This window comes from Pinus tabuliformis, chromosome 3_2, assembly GCF_031772625.1.
Source record: "Pinus tabuliformis cultivar Carrire ecotype Pingquan chromosome 3_2, CPIR1, whole genome shotgun sequence".
NCBI lineage: Eukaryota > Viridiplantae > Streptophyta > Pinopsida > Pinales > Pinaceae > Pinus > Pinus tabuliformis.
The window spans coordinates 533,062,062-533,082,200 of record NC_142302.1 but is presented as its reverse complement, the minus strand read 5'-3'; positions in this window follow the sequence as shown (position 1 = coordinate 533,082,200).

The window sequence follows — 20,139 nt, the reverse complement described above, 5'->3', positions numbered from 1 at the left end:
TGCATTGCAACACACCTAGCTAGTGTATTTGGGTGCTTTGCAACACAGCTAGCTAGTGGAGCAGCTGAAATGATCCTGATTTGACTAGTTCTGAGGAGTTTCTGGTGGAGAACTTCTGGGAGAAGCTGTAAATTGTTGACCTTGTTTCTTTAGGAGCTGGAACAACACTTTTAGGGACTTAGGATCCCTTGGTTTATGGACATTTCATGCCTAGAGCTGTAAAGCACAAAAATGTCTATAACAATGGTCGATTATCCTCCTATTCCTTAGATAGTTTTTCCTACCATCCTCTCCAGCGAGCCATATTCACATTGCATATCATAGATGTCTGATACCATATCTTTATGTATTCTACTCTATGTCATACCATCTTTACCACATAGTACCCATGTTTTACTTAGTGGGTGAGGATGATTCTATACCTCCTAAAGTAGTTCATTCCCATTTTCATTTTCCCTCATTTCTCAATGAGGTACCATCATTCCATGAAGCATTAAGGCCATCTTTAGACAAGTAAGGCCACTTGCTTGAATGTCACATATCCCGATTCCGATGGTTAGTTTGTCCACTGTGAATTCCACAAGATTTAGGTCCTTTTACTACTCTCCAAATTCACTAAATCCCAATGGAAAATGAATTAAATTGGAGGCAAAATGAACTTTTATAGAAAAAACCCCAATTTTTATGTCGCCAATTGTGAAGAAACCGTAGCTCAGTTTGGAGAACTATCAACATCATTAGAAAGATCTCATTGAGTACTATAATTGGTCTTTCTTAGTTTGATGATTTGAGACTTCACCCAGAATCCATATTTCCAAGAAGGGTCACTTAGTCGCCTCTTAAAATCGAATTTCTTTATATGCCATGCTTTTACCTTGGGGACCACCTCCCCTTAATTCTTTGTGTCTCACATGTTGATTTTCATCATGAGTAACCATGATTTACTAATGTATTCATGGTCCCCACCGGGCCTATTATGTGTGGAAGCGTCATCAAGTCACCCTTGTTGAGAGCATCCACGATTAGTCACCCTTGCATCCATGTTGCCTTGTACTTTTTGTATTATAAGTAGTTAGATTCTTTTTCTTGTACTATTTGTTTTCTCTTTTCACCGTCGCTCATCGTGCTTTGTGCTCGATTTTACAGATGTCATCAGAAGCACCTGTATTCATCACTTATGCAGATGGTGCCAGCCATCACACTCGGAACATTGCGTCCACTTAAGGAGAAATAAGAAATCAGATTTAGCATTTAGACGGAGTTTTTTTTAAATCCCATTGTATCATGTCGCAGTATTCCATCCATATTTGCATCCCATCATCCTGTGTTTCCCATTTTTTCCTTCAGTCATACTGTCCACCATCCCCTTTGGAGTCGAGTCAGTTTCTTCCAGGGTTAACCATGCACTTTATGCTCTAACAAGGGAAGTCATTTGTTTGTCCCTTAGTCCCATTTTCTCCACTTTCCCTGGTGTGAGTCCATCAGTCACATTACTATTTTCCCTCGTGCCTTAGTTGAGGATCCTCATTGCCTCACCTATGGCGAGCCTTATTCTATTGACATCAGCACATCTATTCCAAAATAATGTCATAGAGGTTGACGTATCTTGGTTCCATCTTCCACTCTTGTTCAATGCCTCAGATCATGAAAAAGGAATCATCATTTCCCTTTCACTTGGTTGTTTCATTCTCCTCATTCATACACATGATGGTCAAGTGATGCAGCAGATTGTACTAGTGATTCCCAAGTGTGTGTGATATGTTTCAGATCTCATGAGGGGGTGGCCCTTCAGGTAGCCCCTCACATGCCCAAATGCCTTCATATTATGATACAACGTCAGATGCAGTTCACATATTTGATGGGTTTGGTTCCTGCCACTAGTAGCGCTCATGACATGCATGTCTCCTTAAGAAGGTCCATTCATTTTTGTATAGCCCTTTCCTGTTCAGTAGGGCTCCTTTGGTTGTTCTACCCTCCCTCCCACCTATTCTTTGAGGGAAGGGCCATTATATCTCATGTACTCAGATGTTATTATATTCAGTACTGGCTCATGTTTTTCCAGGTGCATTATGTATATAAGATACATTGTATTATTTTTTGGCTCATTTATGCCAACATGTCATGTACCATTCAGCATGTACTTTATTTCTCAGCTTCATTTTCCTGAGTGCATTATTGTTTTTGTACTAAATTATCTTGGCGGGTATAGGTATGCCTCCCCTGCCTCACTGAGATCTGGTACCACAACATAAAAGGAGACTTACATTGGTCTCACCCCCTCTTTCACTATACTCTGTCACTTCAACTCCATTGGTCTCTCTCTCTCTCTCTCTCTCTCTCTCTCTCTCTCTCTCTCTCTCTCTCTCTCCACTTCGTTGTCTAGTGATTGTGTCCTAATAGAGTACTTTAGTCATACATTTTAGTCATAATGCTCATACGTTGGGGGCTATCTGTTATCACCAAAAATTGATCATATAGCCATAATTTACTATATGGATTGAAGTAAAGCATGTAGGGCCAGTTTTACAATAGTAAAATTGCTTCCACTATGAGAAATTACTTAATAAACCACATTTGTTAAGTCATTTATAATTCAACCCATGAAGAATAATTAAATAAATCACTATTTATTTAATTATCTTCTAGGAATAATTAAATAAACCATTGTTTAACTAATACTCCTTGTCATATTTGACCCATTTATGAGAAATAAATAGATAAATCATTAATTATCTTATTTTCCTCTAGGAATAATTAATTAATCACTAATTAGTTATTATTCCTTGTCAATTTTGTCTAAATCCCCTAGGAATACTTAAATAAATCATTTATTTATTTATTATTTCTAAACAATAGTTTAAGTAATTTTTTCCTCGAACCAAATATAATAAAATGTTCTAAATGGTTAATTCCAAAATTTGGTTAATAAGATTTTATTATTTCCCATTATTCAAGAATAACCTAATATTTTGTTATAAATAGAAGAGTTTTACATTCATTCTTCACTTTTGATTATTTTCATTATTGCGGTCACTGTTGTAACTCTAATTATTACCACTATCGCGCACCATTTTCCTTTTCCATTTGAGTTCTCATTGAGCTCAAACATTTTTATTTTTTGGGTTTTACACATTATAGAAGAGAGAGACTCTACAAAAGCTGAAGAAATTGAGGAGATCAAAGAACCCATCCCATTGAGGGGGATTGGTAACATTATTTGTTCCCTTCATAGGTGTTGTTTAATAAAATATATTCTTTATATATCTGGTTTCCATTTGATTATTGGAGTTAATTGCGCTTATTTTCTTATTCTGTTATGTTGTTTAACTATTTATATTGCATAGATAAGGGATTTGGCATGTTTTGTTTATATCATTTTCTATAGATCTACATTGTTTAACAACCATTTTTAATGTTATGATTATTTTTAATCCATAGTCTAAAGTGGTTTGTTTTCATAAACATTCCAGAAGAATACTACATAACACTTGGCTACCCAGAACACGTAGCACTGCTCCCGCGACAACCTGTGTCTCTATCCTATCTAGACCACTGATCGGGATGGTCATTCCTTTCACACGAAAACCCCGTGGACAATGGTGCTCCACAAACTCTGTAAGGTTCCTCCCGTGTGGCAACAAAAGATGTATATCCCCCACCATTCCTAGAGGAGGGAGTCCGGTCAAGAAATAAATATCGTGTAATGTGAACTCGATCATGTGCCCCTACACCACAAAGACCTCCTCATCTAGATCCCAATAGCTCACGATCCTTGATAACAAGGGATCACTTGCCCTCATCAATGGGTTCTCTACCAAATTAAGAACCCCGTAGCGAGCTAATGCCCCTTGAGCCTCCTAATCCCTCTGAATATCAAATAGAAGGGTGTCAAAATCTCGCTTACGCCAGTTGGTTTTCAAATCTTCCATACCTAAAAGACAACACATGTCTTGTTAGTTCAGAGAAGAAAACACTGGCTTTGGTTGATCAACCTACAACCCCCACTAGTCCAATAGACCGACCTCCTCCTTAGCTCTAAATCATAGATTTTTTCCCAGAAAGTGTGAGCTCGTAGGTTTTTCCCTCTTTCTTATGAGCCAAAATATAGTTGTGGGCCCATAAAGTGTGATCTGACTGAGAAGAGGAGCAGGGGTTTTCCATGGAGATGTAGGGTGCCAAAAGTAAGAAATAAACCACTAAAACTGAAAAGATGACTAAGGCCACCTACTTGAAAGTCGCAGATCTTGATTCCAATGGTCAGTTTGTCTGCTACGATCTCCACAAGATTTAGGGCATTTTTCTCCTCTCCAAATTCACCAAAACTCACTTAGCAAATGAATTCAAATTGGAGGGAAACCATCCTTTTATAGAAAAACCCAAAGTTTTTCTCTCACCCATTGTGACCAAACCATAGCTTAGTTTGACAAACCATCATCACCATTGGAAAGCTCTCATTGAGTACTATAATGGGTCTTTCTTAGTTTTTGATGATTTGACACTTCACCTCAAAGCCATTTTTCCAAGGAGGGTCACTTCGTCGCCTCTTAAAATTGAATTTATTCATATGCGACGCTTACACCTTAGTGACCACATTCCCTTAGTGCTTATCATATCATGTGTCAATTTTTTTCATGAGTAACAATCATTTTCTCATGTCTTCATGGTCCCCACTAGGCCTATCCTGTGTGGCAGCATCATCGAGTCACCCTTGTTCAGAGCATCCGCGATGAGTCACCTTCGCAACCATGGAGTCTGTTTCGCATCCCATTGTATCATGTCATAGTATTCCATCCATATTTGCATACCTTTCATCCTGCATTACCCATTTTGGCCTTCATTCATACTATCCCCCATCCCCTCCAGAGTTAAGTTAGTCGTTACCAGGTCAACCATGCGCTTTATGCTTTGACAAGCGAAGTCATTTGTTTTTCCCTCAGTCCCATTTTCCCTGGTGTCACTCCATCAGTCACATTACTATTTTTCATCATGCCTTAGTTGAGGATCACCATTGCCTCAACTATGGCAGGACCTATTCTGATGACATCAACACATCTATTATAGAAGAATGGCCTAGAGGGTAGTGTATATTGGTTCCAGCTTCCAATCTTGTTCATTGACTCAAATCAAACAAAGGGAATCATCATTTCCCTTTGACTTAGTTTTTCCATACTCCTAATTCATACACATGATGGTCAAATGATGCAACAGTTTGTACCAATGATACCCGGGTCTGTGTGAGATGTTTCAAATCTCATGAGGGGGTGGCCCTTCAGGTAGCCCCCCACATTCCTAGATACCTTCATATTATGCTACAACCTCAAATGCAGTTCCACATATTTGATGGGTTTGGTTCTTGCTACTTTCAGCGTTCATAGCATGCATGTCTCCTTCAGATGATCCACTTAGTTTTGTAGAGCCCTTTCCTATTTAGTAGGGCTTCTTTGGTAGTTCTACCCTCTCTCCTACCAATTTTTTTAGGGAAGGGCCATTATATCTCATGTACTCTAATGTTATTTTATTCAGACCTAGCTCATGTTTTTTCTGGAACATTATTTATGTGGGACACATTGTATTATTTTCTAGCTAATTTATGCGAGTGTTTCATGTACCATTCAAAATGTACTTTATTTCTCAATTTCATTTTCATGGGTGCACTATTATTTTTGTACTAGGTCTTCTTGGTGGGTATATGTATGCTTCCCCAACCTCACTGAGATCTGGTACAACAACATAAAAGGAGACTTACATTGGTCTCACCCTTTCTATCACTATACTCTATCGCTGCAACTCCATTGGTCTCTCTGTGTCTCTCTCTGACTCCACTTCATTGTGAGGGATTGTGTCCTTACAACGTACTTCAGTCATATGTTTTGCTCCTAACACTCATACGTTGGGGGGAATCCGTTATCACCAAAAACTGATCATCTAGCCATAGTTTTCTAGATGGATCGAAGTATGCCATGTAGGGCCAATTGTACCATAGTAAAATAATTTGCTTTCACTATAAAATATTACTTAATAAACCACATTTGTTAAGTCATTTATAATTAAACCCATGAAGAATAATTAAATAAATCACTATTTATTTAATTATCTTCTAGGAATAATTAATTAAACCATTGTTCAACTAATATTCCTTGTAACATTTGACCCAATTATGAGAAATAAATAGATAAATCATTAATGGTCTTATTTTTCTCTAGGAATAATTAATTAATCACTAATTAGTTATTATTCCTTGTCAAGTTTGACTAAATCCTCTAGGAATACTTAAATAAATCATTATCTTTTTATTATTTGATGAGCCTCATCAATGGGTAAATTATATGGACCTTAATGCACCTCCAAGTTACTAAAATCAACTTTTCTCATCATTCTTTACATGTTATGTTAATGTTTTTCTTAATGAGGAGAGTAAAGATGAGAGGTCATGTATAGTGGTCTAATGTGCATTGGTTGTAGGTTTTGGAGCAAATTTTGGCTAATTAAAGTGAAAGAAATCAAATGGATACAAGCAAGAGGAATTTTAGGATATAGGATCTCCCTCCTTAACTCCTCACTCACTTTAATATCCCTCAATCAATTCTCATCAGCTCAGAGTTGCAAGCAGCCGAGTCATGAAGTTGATTGGAAACCAAGCCAATGACAAGTTGAAGACTAGTTGGTCGCGATATTGGGGCCAAGACTCCATAAATTTAAGGAAGTTGTTGGTAACTTCAGTTGTATAAATCAAGAGGCCTAGGGCCTCATTAGGATTCAAATTTTTTGTTTAAGATAGCTAGGCAGTTTCCAAGTTGAAGCATTGTAACTATGCACTTTTATGTATTTCAGATTTCTTTAATGAAAATGAGCAACATTCCCTTGATCCAGCACTGAGTTGACTCTGAGAGCTGAATATTTTGGGTTAGGGCCCAACCCTAGCAGCATAGGTTCCTTTTGTTGTATACGTATGCTTAGGTTATACTCATAGTTAGTTGTTAAACTAATTTTGGTGTTGTTAATCTGCAAGTATTGGTAGATTTAATTAGTTTTCTTCCATTTGTGGATAGTTCTAACAGTAGCATTATGGTGATAAGAATATATTCCAAAAAAGGATGGAAATGAGTGGTTTTTACCTCATTTCTCCCTTTCGGGGATCATGGTTTGAGGAACTCTTCTCATACAGCTCAAAAAGACAGAATTCTTGTTTTTTGTGTAATCTAGGGTTTTCTTTCTAATTAGATCATTACCTTCCAATTCCATAGGGTAAGTTGGAATTGGTATTTTCTGATCTGTTAGGTTTTGAAATAATTTCATCTCACTTTCATATTGGTTTCAAGCACTTCCATGAATGAGCTTAGAAAGTAAATGGTGACAAATCTGTTTTCTTCTACTTGCATAAACCTTTCTTGTTTTTTATTAATTCTTGTATAAATGAAAAGAATTATGTGTGGTTTTGTAGGAGTTTCTAAATTGTAGGGAGACCTCCTATAATTAGCCTCATCCAGGCCATATCCACCCATGATTTCCAAAAGTCATGAAGGTCTCAATTCAAATTCTTGTCTTATGAGGAAAACTTTCCATCTCCATTGAACAAATCCAACCATATTAAATATTTGGCTTGAGTTTTAAGTAAGTGCCTACCACTCCCATGCCTTATTCCCTCCTCATTCACCTTTTCCAAGATTCATCCCACCTTCTAGACCATTACCCAAGATTTTGGTTTGTTCTTGTAGTAAAACAGGGGATCTTGTAGGTGAACTAGTACTTCTTGTAGACATCCTGTAGGAAAACATGTAATAGCATGTTTTGAGCCTGATTTGAGAAAAATCATCACTAAAGTCATGGTTAGGCCCCTACCTACCCTCCAAACCATCTGAAGCATTTTTCCCCTTTTTCTCCACACCTATCTCCCCTGTAGAAATTCTGACTATAGATTAACCTGATAATGCAATATAACTAAAGAAAGATACATTAATCGACTTCAAAAATAAAACTTGCAGAAGTTTAATATATTTGAGCAAGATCAAGCTCAGCACATATAAAAAAGAAGAATCAATGCACATGAAACACAAAAGAATACTCAGGGGAAAGCCTTAGCTAAAAATCCCACTATCTGTATTATCATACAAGGTGGAAATATCTCAGAATTACACAAAGCTTTAGCTTTCACAACTAGCTAGCTCTTAGTACAATCCTCGTGGATGCTCATAGGCAAAAAAGGCTTCTCACAAACCTTCACCTCAGCCCTCCAAGCCTCCTATTTCCTTGTGCAGTTTCTCCTAGGTGATCCTCCTGTTACCAAGTGTAACACTGATCTCACACCCTGTAAAAATGCGCAATCCTCAAGGAACCTTATTCCTTCTACATGGATGAGTTTCATTTATAGGAAAACTCATGAAAATCATAGTACATTGTCCCTGTCTTTAATCTCAATTAGGTATTTCTCTGAATAGACATGCATGAGTTATTTATGAGAGAATATTCAGTTATCTGGAGTACACTAGTTTGATGCATGCATGCATTAACTGACTGAACTCAGAAATAATTCCTCAAACTGTTTGGAACTAATTTAACTGGACATAACTCAATTAATTGAGCTAACTAATTACAACTCATGCTTATCTCCTTAATTAAGGGATAGCTATTGCATTACTTCACAAAGACTTCTAGCTTGAATTTCACGAACTAATTAACTCAATATGAATTAAATAATTATTTTTCAAGTAGCTAGTGAGACTAAACTTTAATTTTAATTCAAGGACAAAATAAAATTGGAATATTCTAGATTCTATTTTTATCATTTCTTATTTCTATTTTCAATGCTCCCTCTCAACAAGAAAGGAATTCAACTCGATCCCGATCCTGAACCTTTGGAATGTTCTTCATGCAACACTTCTCTCAAGTGTTGTTCTCTAGCAACTCTAGAAAAAAAAAAAAGTCCAACCTGAATAAGAATGATGCATCTATCATCAAAGTCTCTGACTGCTATTACCTCTGTCGACTGAAAAACTCTGCGCTTTTGCTGACTCAGCCTTTCTGCATTGTTGTCAATCCTTCTCTATGCTCTTCAATATCTGACTACTCTAGCCTCTGTCACTTTGATATTTGAATGCATCAATCCCACTGATTCCTCCCACTACTATGTTCTTTGGGCTCCCGTAGCAAAGTACAATCCATGAGATAAAACCTCTCAATGGACCCTGCCCAATTTCAAACTTTTTGAGACTATCACTTCACATCACCCCACCTTACACCTGGAGATATGACTGTATGTGATCCCTATGCCCAGTTGGCTCAAAATGTCCCCCTACTATAGGTCTCTACATGAGTGGATGCCTTCACTTGGTTTCCTCTCAACATCTCCAATTGTGCCTCCTCCACAATTTTCTGAGACTTCTTCTGCATCCGCATGTTGAGAGGTAATTTACTCTCCCTCTCAACCACCAACTCTCTAACATTTGCCTTGCTCCTCAAGGCTTTGGATGCATATTGAACCTTAAGAGCATGCAAGTTCTTGGCTAGCACACCAATCTATTTCATCTATCCTGCCGTCACGAAATTTTCAGGAAAAAAAGCTGATTTTAAATCAGCGATATCTCCCTCATCCGAACTTCAATTTAGCCGATTTTTTTTTTTGAATTTGGGTCTTTTTCCACAAGGAATCTAGATCTGCTATTTGTTTCTGAAAATTTTGCACAAAAATTTTCAAATATGCTCTGAAAACTCGTGGCCCAAAACTCAAAACTTCGAAATCTCCTCTAGTATATTGTTCACTGCTCTGATAAACTCAACTTTGATGCCATGTAGAAATTCTGACTGTAGATTAACTTGATAATTCAATATAACTAAAGCAAAATACTTTAATCTACTTATACAATAAAAATTGTGGAAGCTTAATATATTTGAGAAAGATCAAGCTAAACACATATAACAAAGAAGAATAAATGCACATGAAACAAAGAATAATACTCACGGGAAAGCCTCAACTAAAAACCGCACTATTTTTATTATCATACAAGGTGTAAATATCACAGAATTACACAAAGTTTTAGCTCTCAGAGATAGCCAGCTCTCAGTACAATCCTCTTGGATGCTCACAAGCAAACAAGGCTTCTCACAAACCTTCTCCTCAACCCTCCAAGCCTCCTATTTCGTTGCACAATTTCTCCTCGATGATCCTCGTGTTACCAAGTGTAACAATGATCACTCACACTAATCTCACACCCTGTAAAACTGCACAATCCTTAAGGAACCTTATTCCTTTTGCATGGATGAGTTTCCTTTATATGAAAACTCATGCAACTGATAGTACACTGTCCTCGTCTTTAATCTCAACTTGGTCTTTCTCTGAATAGACATGCATGAGTTATTTATGAGAGAATCTTCAGTTATCTAGAGTACACTAGTTTGATGCATGCACGCATTAACTGACTGAACTCGCGATTAGTTCCTGAAACTATTTGGAACTAATTTAACTTGACACAACTTAGTTAACTAGGCTAACTAATTACAACTTAATTACAACTCATCCTTATCTCCTTAATTAAGGGATAATATCTTAATTTAAGGGATAACTGTTGCATGACTTCACAAAGACTTATAGATTGAATTTCTCCAACTATTTAACCCAAGATGAATTAATTAATTATTTTTCAAGCAGCTAATGAGCCTAAATTCGAATTTTAATTCACAATTTTAATTCAAGGACAAATTAAAATTGGAATATTCTAGATTCTATTTTTATCATTTCTTGTTCTTATTTTCAACATCCCCTGCCAAAGAACTAAGCAAGATTAGCATTTATATTTTTCAAGCAAAAATATAAAAAGAAAACATTATTTTATATTTATTCTTGCACACAACAGTTAACACTCTTTAGATCAGACTTCATGCTTAGATTAGTTAAAAAATCACATGTGTTAAAGTAGGGTTCTTTTTCAAGAAACGTATGTTAGCAAGTAGATGGATTATTTCATGTTGTTTTTCAAGCATTTCTCTCAGGCTTTCCTTCATGCAATAGACAACCTTTATTTTCTTCCAATTAGGATAAATTTCCCTTCTCCAAGTTGGTAATTAGATGTCTTCTAGTCAATAGAAGGTTGGTTTGACAAACCCTAGTGGTCTATCGCCCCATCTCACTAGTGAAAAAGAGTGGACCAATTACATATATTTGTGTATACAACACTGTCACCTCCAAGTTTGTACAAACCCCGAGTTGTTGAAGTAAATTTGGTAGCCCCACGAGTTGCAGTATCTTTGCTGCAATACTGGTACTCATAAATATTCCTTAACCATATTTCCTCAGATGATAAATAAATAATTTATTTGTTTATTATTTCTAAATAAAAGTTTAAATATTTTTTCCCTCCAACCAAATATAATAAAATATTCCAAATGGTTAATTCTAGAATTTGGTTAATAATATTTTATTATTTCCCGTTATTCAAGAATAACCTAATATTTTGTTATAAATAGAAGGGTTTTACATTCATTCTTCACTTTTGATCATTTTCATTGTTGCACTCACCATTGTAGCTCTGATTATTATCATTGTCGCACACCATATTCTTTATCATTTGAGTTCTCATTGAGCTCAAACATATTGTTTGCTGAGTTTTACACATTATAGAGGAGAGAGACTCTACAAAAGCTGAAGACATTAAGGATATCAAAGAACCCATCCAGTAGAAGGTGACTAGTAACATTATTTCTTCCCTTCAAAGGTGTCGTTTAATAAAATATATTCTTTATATATCTAGTTTCCATTGGATTATTAAAGTTATTTGGGTTTATTTTACTATTCGATTATGATATTTAACTATTTCTATTGCATAGATCAAGGCTTTGGCAGGTTTTTTTTCTATCATTTTCTATAGATCTACATTGTTTAACAACAATTTTTACTATCATGGTTTTTTTTCATCCACAGCCTAAAGTAGTTTCTTTTCGTACACCTTCGAGAAGAATACTACATAACACTCTACTAGTGAGAGAGAGCATTGATGTGAGATCAATAGTTCCATGGTTCAAATTGTTGGTGAAAATAGGAGCATGGCCCAGACTATTGGTGAGATAGCACAAGGGATCTACATTCTAAAGAGGATGACCTTTGAGGCCTATGCACCCAATGGAGTGGGTGCCATTTTTCAACATCATGGCATAGAGTGAGGCCTCTAGAATTAGGACATGGATATCCCTAGAGTTTGATCATGAGGGATAGAAACCCTGAACTAGCCAGAGTTGCCGTTTTTCCAAGATACTAGATTCTAGTATAGAATATTACAACCAAAGATGCTACCAATCCAAGTATCACAACAAGACTACTTTGCACAACAAAATAATGTACAATAGTGAATATCCTAGTGCATAAAATATACACAAATTTTGTACAACAAACCCACTTTTTTATATGAATCAAATGATAATACATAATTCTAAGGATCTCATACTAGGGAAAATGGCCCTCATACATCCACTAGTACAAGAATACAAGAACAAGATACATTGATGATGTAGTGCATAATCACAACTTCATTACCATATCCTGAACACATAATGAGTCCTTCGCTTCCATTCTGTAGCATTGCCTCTATCAATGCACTAGCTTCTTTAAGCCACTGAACTCGACTCTCCAATCTCCCCTCTAGCTAATAGTAAGTACATCTACAGCCAAAACATAGGGTCTTCATGCTCAGTAGCTTCTCCTTCTTCCTTCAAGGATACAACACTTTGAGTCTTCTTTCCCACTGCTACTCCTAAGCTAATTAGGGACTTCTTCCCACTATTTTCTTCTTGTGTTTCTCTAATGATGACAATCATAGGGAATGAGGGTTTCCAACTATCACTGGAAGACGTCTATCTCCCATAATGAACTTGGGTTGTATAATATTTCTCCTCTATATGATAAGACCTTGATCTCTTTCAAACAATTCCTTATCTAACGATGCCTGGTTTCCTTCCCAAGGTATTCACTTAGGGCACACTTGATCCACTCTCACACTTCCATCTAATAGTCCACATGTGTCCAATACCAATGTCCTCTTCCAGGAAATCTACATCCACTAGCAACAAATTAACTATAGGACTTCAAATACATACCTTTTATCAAACCTAGGTTGATGTATATTGTTATAGTTATTACTACCTAATTACAGCTTCTAATAATTCTTGACAACCCTCTCCTTATGCTCCCAAACACCTCTTCTCATTTATGGTCAACCTCACACATCATTCTACCTTCCCTCGTTGTCATATAGAGATAATATGTGACCTACTTAGGCCTCTTGGTCCCCTAATTTAGGGAGGTACCGAATATTTGGTCCTTCTACTCAATCCATCCATAAGCATGACCTTATTCCTAAGGTTTTTCCAACACAAAACAAGCATCAAAAACTACCCAGCACTCTCGTATACATCTTGGCTTATGTTTTAGATCCTCACGACCTTCAAACAGTCACATGAGAACACAAAAATGGCTCCTCCTTCCTTTGCCCTCCTTTAGATAGGTGGCCCTCCTTTAGATATCCTTCTTATCTTTCATTACACTTTGGATGTGTGTTAAACCTATAAGACTTACCTCTTATTTATATGCTACCTCATGGGATTCCAAAGAACTTCTAAGAGGGATAGACGAGCCCTATCGAACCTACTCTCCTTGATAGATTAACCTGCTAGAAAGAAAATAAATTCATAACTCATGTTCTAGATCTTTGATTTGAGTGATTTTTGCTACACGTAGTTCCTCTAGAGGTCCTCTATCATCTCCATTGGTAAAACCAATAAAACACATCTCGGTTTACATCCAAATCCTTTAGGTGTCAAACCCCCATCTTCAATTCCAATCCCAAAAGTCATTTTTATGGTGCTCCTTCCTCCAAACCTTGAAGCCTAAGGCTTGGAGTACTTCCCAGGATACCATATCCAAACGCTCCCATTTAGCAAGGGAGGAAATTCCAAGACTAGGAAGCAACTCGTCATCATCATTGTCATTACTCACAACACTCGTCCAAATATTGGTGCTCATAACTATAACAAACCCTATAGCATGGTCTATGCCTCTCTCAAAAGTTTCACTATCACTAGAAGCCTCATGCTTCTTCTTCTTCTCCTAAAATGATTTCAGGTCTATCCATGATTCCTTATTTCTAGATGTAGAAGTGCCATTTCTCCCCACTGACCATGAGCTCTTCTTGGGTTGCACATTCTCCATTTGAACCTACAAATGTCCTTTAGAACTTGGTTTCCTCTGAACCTCTAGAACCTGGACCTTCATCTCTAGAACTTGTACCTGCTCCTCTGAAACCTTCACCCACTTCTATTGAACCTGTACCTGGTTCTTCTTCTTCTTCTCATGATCCGTAGGCTTTCGTGTTATCCTATACACTCCATTCTCTCTAACTCTAATCAAAACACCTAGGGATCTAGAGCCTCTAGGTCTGATTCTTTCTTTCCCACTCTCGAACAACACCTATACACCCCTCTCATTGTATGAGCAAGGAATTATAACCTTGGCTCCTCCCATGAAGCATAAACAGTTTTCAGTCAGTTCTTCAAGGAGCGAGGAGTGGATCCAATATCCCACTACTAGGGCTAGCGATGTATGATGTAAATATGTTTCTTGGAATGTTTTCTTAACACAGAAGCATGTTCAGGCCAACACATTTTCATGCATGTCTTGTGGATATTTGTAAGACTATTCTTTCCGAATTTGTAATTCATGTTTGTTCCACATGTACTAATATAGTTGAACTAATTTTGTTGTTTTAATACTCACCTTGTTTGGAATGTGTTGTACTATTTATCACTGTTGTATGATCTTTGTGGACTACTCCACATGATACTTGACAGAACATCTAGGATTTTTGGTTATAATGACCATCACAATGCTTGTGGACCACTCTACTGGATGGTGGACATGTCTTCCCTTGTACTTTAGTTTTAACGACCGTCACATCCGTTGTGTACTATTCTGCTAGATGCTGGAAAAACCTTTATGGTTCACATGTGTGTATTCCTGGGAGGTACTATTACATCTCACTTAGAGGCTCACTTTATTTCCCCCCATTTGTATTAAGAGAACCTATAGAAAATTACGTTACACACTCACCAGGCACGCTCACCTCTCTTTTTAAAGATACTAGTGTAACACTTTCATGCGATGAACAACAAGATAGGAGGCAAATAACTAAGTAAATGGAAACATGGCCATCATATCGGATGGGACTCCTACACCAAATGGTGTGAGGTCAAATTGGGACGTTATATTGGGGATGTCCCCTGATTATTGGAGGATCCAACACCGTCAACATTTCTAGCGCTAGAAGGAGGGTCACCACTACTTTATGATCAATTGTCCCACTAACCCCACTCATACATTTTGTGTTAAAGGAATTAATATACACTCCCTCTCCCATACTCACAATTCTAAAGTTCGTAATTTCTCACCTCCCAAACCTGAACGTGAAATCTCGTACCATGAAATCTTGGTTGTCAGTGCCATCACCCATCAATTTGCAAAATTTGTTGGACTCATTCTGGGAGTGTACACCCTTATATATTCTCAAAATAAGCACAAGAATACCCCCACAAGAGTAGTAGTCACATCTAGAAAAGAAGTGATCTTTTCCACTCTTGAGGAGCTTGTAGAACTTGTGGAGAAAGAACAGGAAACCCCACTTTTTCGAAAGGAAGAATATGACAACTTCTTACTCGTGGGTTCTAGGACTGGTGGAGGAGGAAAAGGGGAAAGAAATGAAGGAGGAGGGATTCAGAAGAAGAACCAATAGATTCAGAAGAGGAATCATCAAATTCAGAAGAGGAAGAGGAGGACAACGAAGTAGACAATATCGTAGAACAAAATCTAAAATGGATGACTCAAGGCCCTTTGGCACTTTTGGGTGTCCTGAACAAGATGACAGGACACGTGAAGAATCTCTTGACAAAATATTATCTTGACAAGACAATGAAGGTAGAAGATTACTTCGACACATTCTACCTACATCTGCAGACACTTGAGGTATGTTACAATGATGTTGCATGTAGACTATTTCCATGTACCTTGGATGGAAAAACAACTATATGGTACCACAACCTTCCTCTTAAATCCATCCAAAATTGGGGGCTATTCAAATGGATCCTTCTTGAGATATTTCTTTTAAGAAAATACCCCTGCCATGTTACTAAAGGAGTTGGGTAGTCTCATGATGGAGCAGAAATAAAAGGTTAAATATTTCAATTAGAAGTTTAACCACATTTTGAAAAATTTCTCGACTGAAACTCTACCTCATGTTCGGAACAAGATCCCCTAAGGACAGATTTAGGGCTAAAATCCATGTTTTGGGTCAAATTTTGTAATAAAGTTGTAAAGACTCCGCATTTTGGGGTCGTGGAGTACAAAGGTGTCATGATTCATAAAGGGTTGTCCACCCTTATTTTGTAAAGTAGAGTCGACTGTAAAAGATCTACCCATGGTCCGCAAACCATGGGATTATATAAAAACAGCTAAGTAAGTAAGATCTAGGTAGTAAGAAGTAAGTTAAGAGGAAGTCTTGAGCAAGTCTTTGGAAGTCTAAGTTTTGGGTCTTAGCGTAGGTAGAGGTTCTATAGCTGAGTGCGTAGAGGCCTAGGGTAGAAGTCCACAGCTGAGTGCACGGACCCTTGCAGTTGTGTGCATAGGGCGGATAGAGTCTATAATCATAAGAAGATATCAATAAAGAGAAGTATTCTGCAAGTTCTATGTATTTGTTTCCTGTTAATGCATCTTGTCATATTGTGTATTGATTTAATTTAAAATGCTTATGTGATGCACGAATGTGTAATTACGTTCGTTAATTGAACGCAAGAATATATGTTTACGCTGTGCTAACTCTGATTGTTTAGTAAGATAATTAAAAACTTAAGGATAACTTGGAAACCTATTCTATACGCTTCTCTAGCATCGTCAAAGTACTTGAACTGAAGGTTAGGGTTGTGTGAAGGTTAATCATACCCTTTCGCAGAGGTATCGAAGGGCATAATAAGGGGCTACACAGACAGAGCCCTAGAACTTAACGACCTACGTGAAAGCAAGAACAGAACGAATAAACCAACATCACGACCATCTCAGGGTGTGAAAACTTGGTTCCAACATCCCCCCATACTGCTTCAGGTGAGACTTTGTTTTGTGTTGTGCGGGCTAATGCTGAAAGGGCCAGTAGTGTAGGAATTTGTTTGGCTAACTAAAGCTGAACCTGGGTCAGGCCCCACACAGCCAACAAATGGTTCTATTGCCGGGACTAGAATCTGCATAAGAGGTGTCTGATGTCATATCACTGGAATCCAACTAAGAAAGAGATCGGATAATAGATGGATAGGAAGATACACGAATTCACGGTGCAGGAGAATAGAAATTTGTGACTAACAAAGGAACAGTGGCCCGACAATTGGCTATATACAGAAATACATGAGATATTTTTCTGTTCCTTTTTGGTTGAGCTATATGAGTGGATCGTGAAGCTAGTAGATAACAATGCAAGGTGGAGACTTAACGTTCCTATTGTTTGGGCCCCGGAGATAGTATAAAGATTGGAAGCCTCTAAGGATAAGATCACCTGCGCTGTTGATAATTGGCTCAATCACATTGTAGGAGGATTTGTGATTGAATTTGTGCTTGATACCTCAGTCAGTTACAGCGAGGCAAAGTGATGCCTTTTCAAAGGTCCGTGAGGTAAGTAGTTAAAGTCTTTGAATAGCTGGATTAGGATGTTATCGTGTGAAAAACAGGTTATGCAGCTACCTTAATTTTCGAAGCCATGTGAATCGAAAATACTTATAGGAACGAAGGAAGAAATAGTCCTTAATATAGTCCATTGATTTCACCTCCATTGGGTGATGAAGAAGGAGTAGCGCAGGCTTCTCTGCGAAGTGCTATTCAGTTAATAAGACAAGGATTCCCACCATTGCCACCTCCACACACATCGCCTCCAACTTCACCACCATCACCTGCGACTTCACCCATACCACCTCCACCTCCACCGCAGTTCAGCATGGCAAATTCAGTGAAGATGCGTTTGTTTAAAGGCTTGGGAAATGAGGACCTAGACCAGATTTTATTTGTTGTGAAAGCTGTGTGGGAAGGTCAAGGCATTATAGATGACCACATGAAGAAAGCAACACTAGTTAGTTCTCTGCAGGATCGCTCACTAACCTGGTACATTAAATACTCGAATGATAACCCAAACGCTGGAGTGAAAGACATCCAAACCGTGCTGAATAAAGAACTCAGTAGGCCTAAACTTGAGGTGTAGTCAATTGTAGGGTTCAAGGAAATCACGATGAAACTAGGTGAGACAGCTTGGGAATTAGATCAAAGGTTAAAGTGTAAAATCTGCGAAGCTAATATGAACTTAACGGATGGACAACACCACAAATGGTTTGTGGCTTTGCTCTTGCCACACCTAAGGGTTGGGCTATTGCAACAAAAGATAAAAACACAAGCATAGACCTTGGAGATTGTAATGAGACTACATGAAACAGCGATGCAAGATTTGAATCTGGCGATTCAGCAGATCCACGTGCAATTGCAGAAGCTTTGCTGTGAATTGCAAATTTTGAAGCAGGAGAGAACAGTTCAATCGGAAGTGCGTGAAGAGGTATGGTGCCTGAAATGCAAGGGAAAGGGGCATGGCAAAGACCATTTCCTGGTCCTTACGAACTACATTGCAGGAGGGGGGTCAATGCCTTTGAGGTTGGAAGCTCAAGCAGGACCAAGCATGTGGCCTGCATTGTGGTGCATTATATGTCAGGTAGCAGGAAAACATACAACGGATAACTGTCATTTGCTGCAAAAGTTTGTACAAACACCACAACAACTGTTTTGCAACTTCTAATGGTTTATAGGGCATGATGAGCATAACTACAGAAGTTATGAATTGATGATGGACAAAAAACCTGCCTATAGGGTTCAAGTAGAAATGTGGCCCCTTGACCAGAGTGTGGGGATGGCGCAAATAGGCTTTCAAGGGCATGGGGGAGGCCGAGGTGGAGGAGGACATGGTAGAGGTCGAAGATAGTTAATCTACTACAATTATGGAGGACCAGGACACTACGGCCCTATTTGCACTAACCGAATGCATCTGTTGTGGAAATATTACACTCTGTTTCATCATGAAATGGAGGATTGTCCTACGCTGATAGCAAGGATATGCGACAAGGGGGCACTACCACCTCAGCTGACTCAGATTCTGTAGATGATGAGGTATGAGCCTCAAGAAGAGGATCTGAATGTGAATATAGTGCTTTGAAGTGGAATTACAATAGGGGATGATAAGGGGAAACAACCCGAAGACATCACATGGGTTTGTAAAGTTTTGGCGAAGGAGGCTGAATTTGATTTGGAGTGTGCACGTGAAACATTCATGGAATCAAGGAACAGCTTCACTGAGGCCTCCACCTCATGGAGAAAGGATAAGCCTAATCAAGAAATGGACCTTTCTATGCTTGCGACCTTTCTAGAAGCCTGCATGAAGTTGCTACGTAATAGCAACGCTGTGAAGGGATTACAAGAGATTATAAATAGATGCGGCGGAAACAGTCTGGGTTAACTGCGCGTGGTATGAAATATTGGTAAACATAAAAGAAGGATAGGACGATAGATGAGTTTGACGCGTAGATAGGAGAATATGAAATGTATCAGGTTATTTTGGATCTGGGGTCAGATGCGAATGTCCTACCAAAGCAAACTTGGGAACGGATGGGAATACCCACACTGTAGTGGTCTCTGATTCAGTTAAGAATGGAAAAGCAGTAGAAGATCATCCCCATGGGGTGGCTGCAAGGGGTAACTGTAGATATTGAAGGCGTGAGCACACTGGCTGGCTTCGAAGTAATAGAAATTGTGGATGACAACAACCCCTACCTTACACTCCTTGGCATTGATTGGGCTACTGATATGAATGAGGTAATCAACCTAAAGAAGTGGAAGATGATATTTGAGAAGAAATCATTTCGCGTAATAGTACCACTAGATCCTACTGAAGGATCACTCTATATTGAACTAGTCCATGATTATGAGAGTGATGAAGACTTGGATTGTATATAAGATAACAACGTGAGACCAATATTAGGTGAATCCAACAGTGGATGGATAAATTACATGGGATGGCGAGAGTTCCTGCACCT